The sequence below is a fragment of the Salmo trutta genome, unplaced genomic scaffold (genome assembly GCF_901001165.1).
Source record: "Salmo trutta unplaced genomic scaffold, fSalTru1.1, whole genome shotgun sequence".
Taxonomy (NCBI): domain Eukaryota; kingdom Metazoa; phylum Chordata; class Actinopteri; order Salmoniformes; family Salmonidae; genus Salmo; species Salmo trutta.
In genome coordinates, this window is record NW_021822395.1 from 658,578 (window position 1) to 671,239 (window position 12,662).

Sequence of the window (12,662 nt, forward strand, 5' to 3'; positions counted from 1 at the left end):
AGTATGTTGTATTGTTAATACATTAGGGACAGTATGTTGTATTGTTAATACATTAGGGACAGTATGTTGTATTGTTAATACGTTAGGGACAGTATGTTGTCTTGTTAATACATTAGGGACAGTATGTTAATACATTAGGGACAGTATGTTGTATTGTTAATACATTAGGGACAGTATGTTGTCTTGTTAATACATTAGGGACAGTATGTTGTATTGTTAATACATTAGGGACAGTATGTTGTCTTGTTAACACGTTAGGGACAGTATGTTGTATTGTTAATACATTAGGGACAGTATGTTGTCTTGTTAATACATTAGGGACAGTATGTTGTCTTGTTAATACATTAGGGACAGTATGTTGTCTTGTTAATACATTAGGGACAGTATGTTGTATTGTTAATATGTTAGGGACAGTATGTTGTCTTGTTAATACATTAGGGACAGTATGTTGTCTTGTTAATACATTAGGGACAGTATGTTGTATTGTTAATACATTAGGGACAGTATGTTGTCTTGTTAATACATTAGGGACAGTATGTTGTCTTGTTAATACATTAGGGACAGTATGTTGTCTTGTTAATACATTAGGTAGAGTATGTTGTATTGTTAATACATTAGGGACAGTATGTTAATACATTAGGGACAGTATGTTGTATTGTTAATACATTAGGGACAGTATGTTGTCTTGTTAATACATTAGGGACAGTATGTTGTCTTGTTAATACATTAGGGACAGTATGTTGTCTTGTTAATACATTAGGGACAGTATGTTGTCTTGTTAATACATTAGGGACAGTATGTTAATACATTAGGGACAGTATGTTGTCTTGTTAATACATTAGGGACAGTATGTTGTCTTGTTAATATTTAGGGACAGTATGTTGTCTTGTTAATACATTAGGGACAGTATGTTGTATTGTTAATACATTAGGGACAGTATGTTGTATTGTTAATACGTTAGGGACAGTATGTTGTCTTGTTAATACATTAGGGACAGTATGTTGTCTTGTTAATACATTAGGGACAGTATGTTGTCTTGTTAATACATTAGGGACAGTATGTTGTCTTGTTAATACATTAGGGACAGTATGTTGTATTGTTAATATATTAGGGACAGTATGTTAATACATTAGGGACAGTATGTTGTCTTGTTAATACATTAGGGACAGTATGTTGTATTGTTAATACATTAGGGACAGTATGTTGTCTTGTTAATACATTAGGGACAGTATGTTGTCTTGTTAATACATTAGGGACAGTATGTTGTATTGTTAATACATTAGGGACAGTATGTTGTCTTGTTAATACATTAGGGACAGTATGTTGTCTTGTTAATACATTAGGGACAGTATGTTGTCTTGTTAATACATTAGGTAGAGTATGTTGTATTGTTAATACATTAGGGACAGTATGTTAATACATTAGGGACAGTATGTTGTATTGTTAATACATTAGGGACAGTATGTTGTCTTGTTAATACATTAGGGACAGTATGTTGTCTTGTTAATACATTAGGGACAGTATGTTGTCTTGTTAATACATTAGGGACAGTATGTTGTCTTGTTAATACATTAGGGACAGTATGTTAATACATTAGGGACTGTATGTTGTCTTGTTAATACATTAGGGACAGTATGTTGTCTTGTTAATACATTAGGGACAGTATGTTGTCTTGTTAATACATTAGGGACAGTATGTTAATACATTAGGGACAGTATGTTGTATTGTTAATACATTAGGGACAGTATGTTGTATTGTTAATACGTTAGGGACAGTATGTTGTCTTGTTAATACATTAGGGACAGTATGTTGTCTTGTTAATACATTAGGGACAGTATGTTGTCTTGTTAATACATTAGGGACAGTATGTTGTCTTGTTAATACATTAGGGACAGTATGTTAATACATTAGGGACAGTATGTTGTCTTGTTAATACATTAGGGACAGTATGTTGTCTTGTTAATACATTAGGGACAGTATGTTAATACATTAGGGACAGTATGTTAATACATTAGGGACAGTATGTTGTATTGTTAATACAATAGGGACAGTATGTTGTATTGTTAATACGTTAGGGACAGTATGTTGTCTTGTTAATACATTAGGGACAGTATGTTGTCTTGTTAATACGTTAGGGACTGTATGTTGTCTTGTTAATACATTAGGGACAGTATGTTGTCTTGTTAATACATTAGGGACAGTATGTTGTCTTGTTAATACGTTAGGGACAGTATGTTGTCTTGTTAATACATTAGGGACAGTATGTTAACACATTAGGGACTGTATGTTGTCTTGTTAATACATTAGGGACAGTATGTTGTCTTGTTAATACATTAGGGACTGTATGTTGTCTTGTTAATACATTAGGGACTGTATGTTGTATTGTTAATACATTAGGGACAGTATGTTGTATTGTTAATACATTAGGGACAGTATGTTGTATTGTTAATACGTTAGGGACAGTATGTTGTCTTGTTAATACATTAGGGACAGTATGTTGTCTTGTTAATACATTAGGGACAGTATGTTGTCTTGTTAATACATTAGGGACAGTATGTTGTCTTGTTAATACATTAGGTAGAGTATGTTGTATTGTTAATACATTAGGGACAGTATGTTAATACATTAGGGACAGTATGTTGTCTTGTTAATACATTAGGGACAGTATGTTGTCTTGTTAATACATTAGGGACAGTATGTTGTCTTGTTAATACATTAGGGACAGTATGTTAATACATTAGGGACAGTATGTTGTATTGTTAATACATTAGGGACAGTATGTTGTATTGTTAATACGTTAGGGACAGTATGTTGTCTTGTTAATACATTAGGGACAGTATGTTAACACATTAGGGACTGTATGTTGTCTTGTTAATACATTAGGGACAGTATGTTGTCTTGTTAATACATTAGGGACTGTATGTTGTCTTGTTAATACATTAGGGACTGTATGTTGTATTGTTAATACATTAGGGACAGTATGTTGTATTGTTAATACGTTAGGGACAGTATGTTGTATTGTTAATACATTAGGGACAGTATGTTGTATTGTTAATACGTTAGGGACAGTATGTTGTATTGTTAATACGTTAGGGACAGTATGTTGTCTTGTTAATACATTAGGGACAGTATGTTGTCTTGTTAATACATTAGGACAGTATGTTGTATTGTTAATACATTAGGGACAGTATGTTGTCTTGTTAATACATTAGGGACAGTATGTTATCTTGTTAATACATTAGGGACATTATGTTGTATTGTTAATACATTAGGGACAGTATGTTAATACATTAGGGACTGTATGTTGTCTTGTTAATACATTAGGGACAGTATGTTGTATTGTTAATACATTAGGGACTGTATGTTGTCTTGTTAATACATTAGGGACAGTATGTTGTCTTGTTAATACATTAGGGACTTTATGTTGTCTTGTTAATACATTAGGACAGTATGTTGTATTGTTAATACATTAGGGACAGTATGTTGTCTTGTTAATACATTAGGGACAGTATGTTGTCTTGTTAATACATTAGGGACAGTATGTTGTCTTGTTAATACATTAGGGACAGTATGTTGTCTTGTTAATATATTAGGGACAGTATGTTGTCTTGTTAATACATTAGGGACAGTATGTTGTCTTGTTAATATATTAGGGACAGTATGTTGTCTTGTTAATACATTAGGGACAGTATGTTGTCTTGTTAATACATTAGGGACAGTATGTTAATACATTAGGGACAGTATGTTGTCTTGTTAATACATTAGGGACAGTATGTTGTCTTGTTAATACGTTAGAGACAGTATGTTGTCTTGTTAATACATTAGGGACAGTATGTTGTCTTGTTAATACATTAGGGACAGTATGTTGTATTGTTAATACGTTAGGGACAGTATGTTGTCTTGTTAATACATTAGGGACAGTATGTTGTCTTGTTAATACATTAGGGACAGTATGTTGTCTTGTTAATACATTAGGGACAGTATGTTAATACATTAGGGACTGTATGTTGTCTTGTTAATACATTAGGACAGTATGTTGTATTGTTAATACGTTAGGGACAGTATGTTGTCTTGTTAATACATTAGGACAGTATGTTGTCTTGTTAATACATTAGGGACAGTATGTTGTCTTGTTAATACATTAGGGACAGTATGTTGTATTGTTAATACGTTAGGGACAGTATGTTGTATTGTTAATACATTAGGGACAGTATGTTGTCTTGTTAATACATTAGGGACAGTATGTTGTATTGTTAATACATTAGGGACAGTATGTTGTATTGTTAATACGTTAGGGACAGTATGTTGTCTTGTTAATACATTAGGGACAGTATGTTAATACATTAGGGACTGTATGTTGTCTTGTTAATACATTAGGGACAGTATGTTAATACATTAGGGACAGTATGTTGTCTTGTTAATACATTAGGGACAGTATGTTAATACATTAGGGACAGTATGTTGTCTTGTTAATACATTAGGGACAGTATGTTGTCTTGTTAATATTTAGGGACAGTATGTTGTCTTGTTAATACATTAGGGACAGTATGTTGTATTATTAATACATTAGGGACAGTATGTTGTATTGTTAATACGTTAGGGACAGTATGTTGTCTTGTTAATACATTAGGGACAGTATGTTGTCTTGTTAATACATTAGGGACAGTATGTTGTCTTGTTAATACATTAGGGACAGTATGTTGTCTTGTTAATACATTAGGGACAGTATGTTGTATTGTTAATATATTAGGGACAGTATGTTAATACATTAGGGACAGTATGTTGTCTTGTTAATACATTAGGGACAGTATGTTGTATTGTTAATACATTAGGGACAGTATGTTGTCTTGTTAATACATTAGGGACAGTATGTTGTCTTGTTAATACATTAGGGACAGTATGTTGTATTGTTAATACATTAGGGACAGTATGTTGTCTTGTTAATACATTAGGGACAGTATGTTGTCTTGTTAATACATTAGGGACAGTATGTTGTCTTGTTAATACATTAGGTAGAGTATGTTGTATTGTTAATACATTAGGGACAGTATGTTAATACATTAGGGACAGTATGTTGTATTGTTAATACATTAGGGACAGTATGTTGTCTTGTTAATACATTAGGGACAGTATGTTGTCTTGTTAATACATTAGGGACAGTATGTTGTCTTGTTAATACATTAGGGACAGTATGTTGTCTTGTTAATACATTAGGGACAGTATGTTAATACATTAGGGACAGTATGTTGTCTTGTTAATACATTAGGGACAGTATGTTGTCTTGTTAATATTTAGGGACAGTATGTTGTCTTGTTAATACATTAGGGACAGTATGTTAATACATTAGGGACAGTATGTTGTCTTGTTAATACATTAGGGACAGTATGTTGTCTTGTTAATATTTAGGGACAGTATGTTGTCTTGTTAATACATTAGGGACAGTATGTTGTATTATTAATACATTAGGGACAGTATGTTGTATTGTTAATACGTTAGGGACAGTATGTTGTCTTGTTAATACATTAGGGACAGTATGTTGTCTTGTTAATACATTAGGGACAGTATGTTGTCTTGTTAATACATTAGGGACAGTATGTTGTCTTTTTAATACATTAGGGACAGTATGTTGTATTGTTAATATATTAGGGACAGTATGTTAATACATTAGGGACAGTATGTTGTCTTGTTAATACATTAGGGACAGTATGTTGTATTGTTAATACATTAGGGACAGTATGTTGTCTTGTTAATACATTAGGGACAGTATGTTGTCTTGTTAATACATTAGGGACAGTATGTTGTATTGTTAATACATTAGGGACAGTATGTTGTCTTGTTAATACATTAGGGACAGTATGTTGTCTTGTTAATACATTAGGGACAGTATGTTGTCTTGTTAATACATTAGGTAGAGTATGTTGTATTGTTAATACATTAGGGACAGTATGTTAATACATTAGGGACAGTATGTTGTATTGTTAATACATTAGGGACAGTATGTTGTCTTGTTAATACATTAGGGACAGTATGTTGTCTTGTTAATACATTAGGGACAGTATGTTGTCTTGTTAATACATTAGGGACAGTATGTTGTCTTGTTAATACATTAGGGACAGTATGTTAATACATTAGGGACAGTATGTTGTCTTGTTAATACATTAGGGACAGTATGTTGTCTTGTTAATATTTAGGGACAGTATGTTGTCTTGTTAATACATTAGGGACAGTATGTTGTATTGTTAATACATTAGGGACAGTATGTTGTATTGTTAATACGTTAGGGACAGTATGTTGTCTTGTTAATACATTAGGGACAGTATGTTGTCTTGTTAATACATTAGGGACAGTATGTTGTCTTGTTAATACATTAGGGACAGTATGTTGTCTTGTTAATACATTAGGGACAGTATGTTGTATTGTTAATATATTAGGGACAGTATGTTAATACATTAGGGACAGTATGTTGTCTTGTTAATACATTAGGGACAGTATGTTGTATTGTTAATACATTAGGGACAGTATGTTGTCTTGTTAATACATTAGGGACAGTATGTTGTCTTGTTAATACATTAGGGACAGTATGTTGTATTGTTAATACATTAGGGACAGTATGTTGTCTTGTTAATACATTAGGGACAGTATGTTGTCTTGTTAATACATTAGGGACAGTATGTTGTCATGTTAATACATTAGGTAGAGTATGTTGTATTGTTAATACATTAGGGACAGTATGTTAATACATTAGGGACAGTATGTTGTATTGTTAATACATTAGGGACAGTATGTTGTCTTGTTAATACATTAGGGACAGTATGTTGTCTTGTTAATACATTAGGGACAGTATGTTGTCTTGTTAATACATTAGGGACAGTATGTTGTCTTGTTAATACATTAGGGACAGTATGTTAATACATTAGGGACAGTATGTTGTCTTGTTATACATTAGGGACAGTATGTTGTCTTGTTAATACATTAGGGACAGTATGTTGTCTTGTTAATACATTAGGGACAGTATGTTAATACATTAGGGACAGTATGTTGTATTGTTAATACATTAGGGACAGTATGTTGTATTGTTAATACGTTAGGGACAGTATGTTGTCTTGTTAATACATTAGGGACAGTATGTTGTCTTGTTAATACATTAGGGACAGTATGTTGTCTTGTTAATACATTAGGGACAGTATGTTGTCTTGTTAATACATTAGGGACAGTATGTTAATACATTAGGGACAGTATGTTGTCTTGTTAATACATTAGGGACAGTATGTTGTCTTGTTAATACATTAGGGACAGTATGTTGTCTTGTTAATACATTAGGGACAGTATGTTAATACATTAGGGACAGTATGTTGTATTGTTAATACAATAGGGACAGTATGTTGTATTGTTAATACGTTAGGGACAGTATGTTGTCTTGTTAATACATTAGGGACAGTATGTTGTCTTGTTAATACGTTAGGGACTGTATGTTGTCTTGTTAATACATTAGGGACAGTATGTTGTCTTGTTAATACATTAGGGACAGTATGTTGTCTTGTTAATACGTTAGGGACAGTATGTTGTCTTGTTAATACATTAGGGACAGTATGTTAACACATTAGGGACTGTATGTTGTCTTGTTAATACATTAGGGACAGTATGTTGTCTTGTTAATACATTAGGGACTGTATGTTGTCTTGTTAATACATTAGGGACTGTATGTTGTATTGTTAATACATTAGGGACAGTATGTTGTATTGTTAATACATTAGGGACAGTATGTTGTATTGTTAATACGTTAGGGACAGTATGTTGTCTTGTTAATACATTAGGGACAGTATGTTGTCTTGTTAATACATTAGGGACAGTATGTTGTCTTGTTAATACATTAGGGACAGTATGTTGTCTTGTTAATACATTAGGTAGAGTATGTTGTATTGTTAATACATTAGGGACAGTATGTTGTCTTGTTAATACATTAGGGACAGTATGTTGTATTGTTAATACATTAGGGACAGTATGTTGTCTTGTTAATACATTAGGGACAGTATGTTGTCTTGTTAATACATTAGGGACAGTATGTTGTCTTGTTAATACATTAGGGACAGTATGTTGTCTTGTTAATACATTAGGGACAGTATGTTAATACATTAGGGACAGTATGTTGTCTTGTTAATACATTAGGGACAGTATGTTGTCTTGTTAATACATTAGGGACAGTATGTTGTCTTGTTAATACATTAGGGACAGTATGTTAATACATTAGGGACAGTATGTTGTATTGTTAATACATTAGGGACAGTATGTTGTATTGTTAATACGTTAGGGACAGTATGTTGTCTTGTTAATACATTAGGGACAGTATGTTGTCTTGTTAATACGTTAGGGACTGTATGTTGTCTTGTTAATACATTAGGGACAGTATGTTGTCTTGTTAATACATTAGGGACAGTATGTTGTCTTGTTAATACGTTAGGGACAGTATGTTGTCTTGTTAATACATTAGGGACAGTATGTTAACACATTAGGGACTGTATGTTGTCTTGTTAATACATTAGGGACAGTATGTTGTCTTGTTAATACATTAGGGACTGTATGTTGTCTTGTTAATACATTAGGGACTGTATGTTGTATTGTTAATACATTAGGGACAGTATGTTGTATTGTTAATACGTTAGGGACAGTATGTTGTATTGTTAATACATTAGGGACAGTATGTTGTATTGTTAATACGTTAGGGACAGTATGTTGTATTGTTAATACGTTAGGGACAGTATGTTGTCTTGTTAATACATTAGGGACAGTATGTTGTCTTGTTAATACATTAGGACAGTATGTTGTATTGTTAATACATTAGGGACAGTATGTTGTCTTGTTAATACATTAGGGACAGTATGTTATCTTGTTAATACATTAGGGACATTATGTTGTATTGTTAATACATTAGGGACAGTATGTTAATACATTAGGGACTGTATGTTGTCTTGTTAATACATTAGGGACAGTATGTTGTATTGTTAATACATTAGGGACTGTATGTTGTCTTGTTAATACATTAGGGACAGTATGTTGTCTTGTTAATACATTAGGGACTTTATGTTGTCTTGTTAATACATTAGGACAGTATGTTGTATTGTTAATACATTAGGGACAGTATGTTGTCTTGTTAATACATTAGGGACAGTATGTTGTCTTGTTAATACATTAGGGACAGTATGTTGTCTTGTTAATACATTAGGGACAGTATGTTGTCTTGTTAATATATTAGGGACAGTATGTTGTCTTGTTAATACATTAGGGACAGTATGTTGTCTTGTTAATATATTAGGGACAGTATGTTGTCTTGTTAATACATTAGGGACAGTATGTTGTCTTGTTAATACATTAGGGACAGTATGTTAATACATTAGGGACAGTATGTTGTCTTGTTAATACATTAGGGACAGTATGTTGTCTTGTTAATACGTTAGAGACAGTATGTTGTCTTGTTAATACATTAGGGACAGTATGTTGTCTTGTTAATACATTAGGGACAGTATGTTGTATTGTTAATACGTTAGGGACAGTATGTTGTCTTGTTAATACATTAGGGACAGTATGTTGTCTTGTTAATACATTAGGGACAGTATGTTGTCTTGTTAATACATTAGGGACAGTATGTTAATACATTAGGGACTGTATGTTGTCTTGTTAATACATTAGGACAGTATGTTGTATTGTTAATACGTTAGGGACAGTATGTTGTCTTGTTAATACATTAGGACAGTATGTTGTCTTGTTAATACATTAGGGACAGTATGTTGTCCTGTTAATACATTAGGGACAGTATGTTGTATTGTTAATACGTTAGGGACAGTATGTTGTATTGTTAATACATTAGGGACAGTATGTTGTCTTGTTAATACATTAGGGACAGTATGTTGTATTGTTAATACATTAGGGACAGTATGTTGTATTGTTAATACGTTAGGGACAGTATGTTGTCTTGTTAATACATTAGGGACAGTATGTTAATACATTAGGGACTGTATGTTGTCTTGTTAATACATTAGGGACAGTATGTTAATACATTAGGGACAGTATGTTGTATTGTTAATACATTAGGGACAGTATGTTGTCTTGTTAATACATTAGGGACAGTATGTTGTCTTGTTAATACATTAGGGACTGTATGTTGTCTTGTTAATACATTAGGGACAGAATGTTGTATTGTTAATACGTTAGGGACAGTATGTTGTATTGTTAATACATTAGGGACAGTATGTTGTATTGTTAATACATTAGGGACAGTATGTTGTATTGTTAACACGTTAGGGACAGTATGTTGTATTGTTAATACATTAGGGACAGTATGTTAATACATTAGGGACAGTATGTTGTCTTGTTAATACATTAGGGACAGTATGTTGTATTGTTAATACATTAGGGACAGTATGTTGTATTGTTAATACGTTAGGGACAGTATGTTGTCTTGTTAATACATTAGGGACAGTATGTTAATACATTAGGGACTGTATGTTGTCTTGTTAATACATTAGGACAGTATGTTGTATTGTTAATACGTTAGGGACAGTATGTTGTCTTGTTAATACATTAGGACAGTATGTTGTCTTGTTAATACATTAGGGACAGTATGTTGTCTTGTTAATACATTAGGGACAGTATGTTGTATTGTTAATACGTTAGGGACAGTATGTTGTCTTGTTAATACATTAGGCACAGTATGTTGTATTGTTAATACGTTAGGGACAGTATGTTGTATTGTTAATACATTAGGGACAGTATGTTGTATTGTTAATACGTTAGGGACAGTATGTTGTATTGTTAATACGTTAGGGACAGTATGTTGTATTGTTAATACATTAGGGACAGTATGTTGTATTGTTAACACGTTAGGGACAGTATGTTGTCTTGTTAATACATTAGGGACAGTATGTTGTATTGTTAATACATTAGGGACAGTATGTTGTATTGTTAATACATTAGGGACAGTATGTTGTATTGTTAATACATTAGGGACAGTATGTTGTATTGTTAATACATTAGGGACAGTATGTTGTCTTGTTAATACATTAGGGACAGTATGTTGTATTGTTAATACATTAGGGACAGTATGTTAATACATTAGGGACAGTATGTTGTCTTGTTAATACGTTAGGGACAGTATGTTGTCTTGTTAATACATTAGGGACAGTATGTTAATACATTAGGGACAGTATGTTGTATTGTTAATACATTAGGGACAGTATGTTGTCTTGTTAATACATTAGGGACAGTATTTTGTATTGTTAATACATTAGGGACAGTATGTTGTCTTGTTAACACGTTAGGGACAGTATGTTGTATTGTTAATACATTAGGGACAGTATGTTGTCTTGTTAATACATTAGGGACAGTATGTTGTCTTGTTAATACATTAGGGACAGTATGTTGTCTTGTTAATACATTAGGGACAGTATGTTGTATTGTTAATACGTTAGGGACAGTATGTTGTCTTGTTAATACATTAGGGACAGTATGTTGTCTTGTTAATACATTAGGGACAGTATGTTGTCTTGTTAATACATTAGGGACAGTATAATGTATTGTTAATACATTAGGGACAGTATGTTGTATTGTTAATACGTTAGGGACAGTATGTTGTCTTGTTAATACATTAGGGACAGTATGTTGTCTTGTTAATACATTAGGGACAGTATGTTGTCTTGTTAATACATTAGGGACAGTATGTTGTCTTGTTAATACATTAGGGACAGTATGTTGTATTGTTAATATATTAGGGACAGTATGTTAATACATTAGGGACAGTATGTTGTCTTGTTAATACATTAGGGACAGTATGTTGTATTGTTAATACATTAGGGACAGTATGTTGTCTTGTTAATACATTAGGGACAGTATGTTGTCTTGTTAATACATTAGGGACAGTATGTTGTATTGTTAATACATTAGGGACAGTATGTTGTCTTGTTAATACATTAGGGACAGTATGTTGTCTTGTTAATACATTAGGGACAGTATGTTGTCTTGTTAATACATTAGGTAGAGTATGTTGTATTGTTAATACATTAGGGACAGTATGTTGTCTTGTTAATACATTAGGGACAGTATGTTGTATTGCTAATACATTAGGGACAGTATGTTGTCTTGTTAATACATTAGGGACAGTATGTTGTCTTGTTAATACATTAGGGACAGTATGTTGTCTTGTTAATACATTAGGGACAGTATGTTGTCTTGTTAATACATTAGGGACAGTATGTTAATACATTAGGGACAGTATGTTGTCTTGTTAATACATTAGGGACAGTATGTTGTCTTGTTAATACATTAGGGACAGTATGTTGTCTTGTTAATACATTAGGGACAGTATGTTAATACATTAGGGACAGTATGTTGTATTGTTAATACATTAGGGACAGTATGTTGTATTGTTAATACGTTAGGGACAGTATGTTGTCTTGTTAATACATTAGGGACAGTATGTTGTCTTGTTAATACGTTAGGGACTGTATGTTGTCTTGTTAATACATTAGGGACAGTATGTTGTCTTGTTAATACATTAGGGACAGTATGTTGTCTTGTTAATACGTTAGGGACAGTATGTTGTCTTGTTAATACATTAGGGACAGTATGTTAACACATTAGGGACTGTATGTTGTCTTGTTAATACATTAGGG

The 12,662-nt window shown here is 32.4% G+C and overlaps 1 protein-coding gene across 2 annotated transcripts in view; it reads left to right on the forward strand.

Moving 5' to 3' along the window:
- LOC115182132 (cystathionine beta-synthase) overlaps positions 1 to 12,662 on the forward strand; it is a 32,718-nt gene that overhangs the window by 1,869 nt on the left and 18,187 nt on the right. The window lies entirely within an intron of this gene.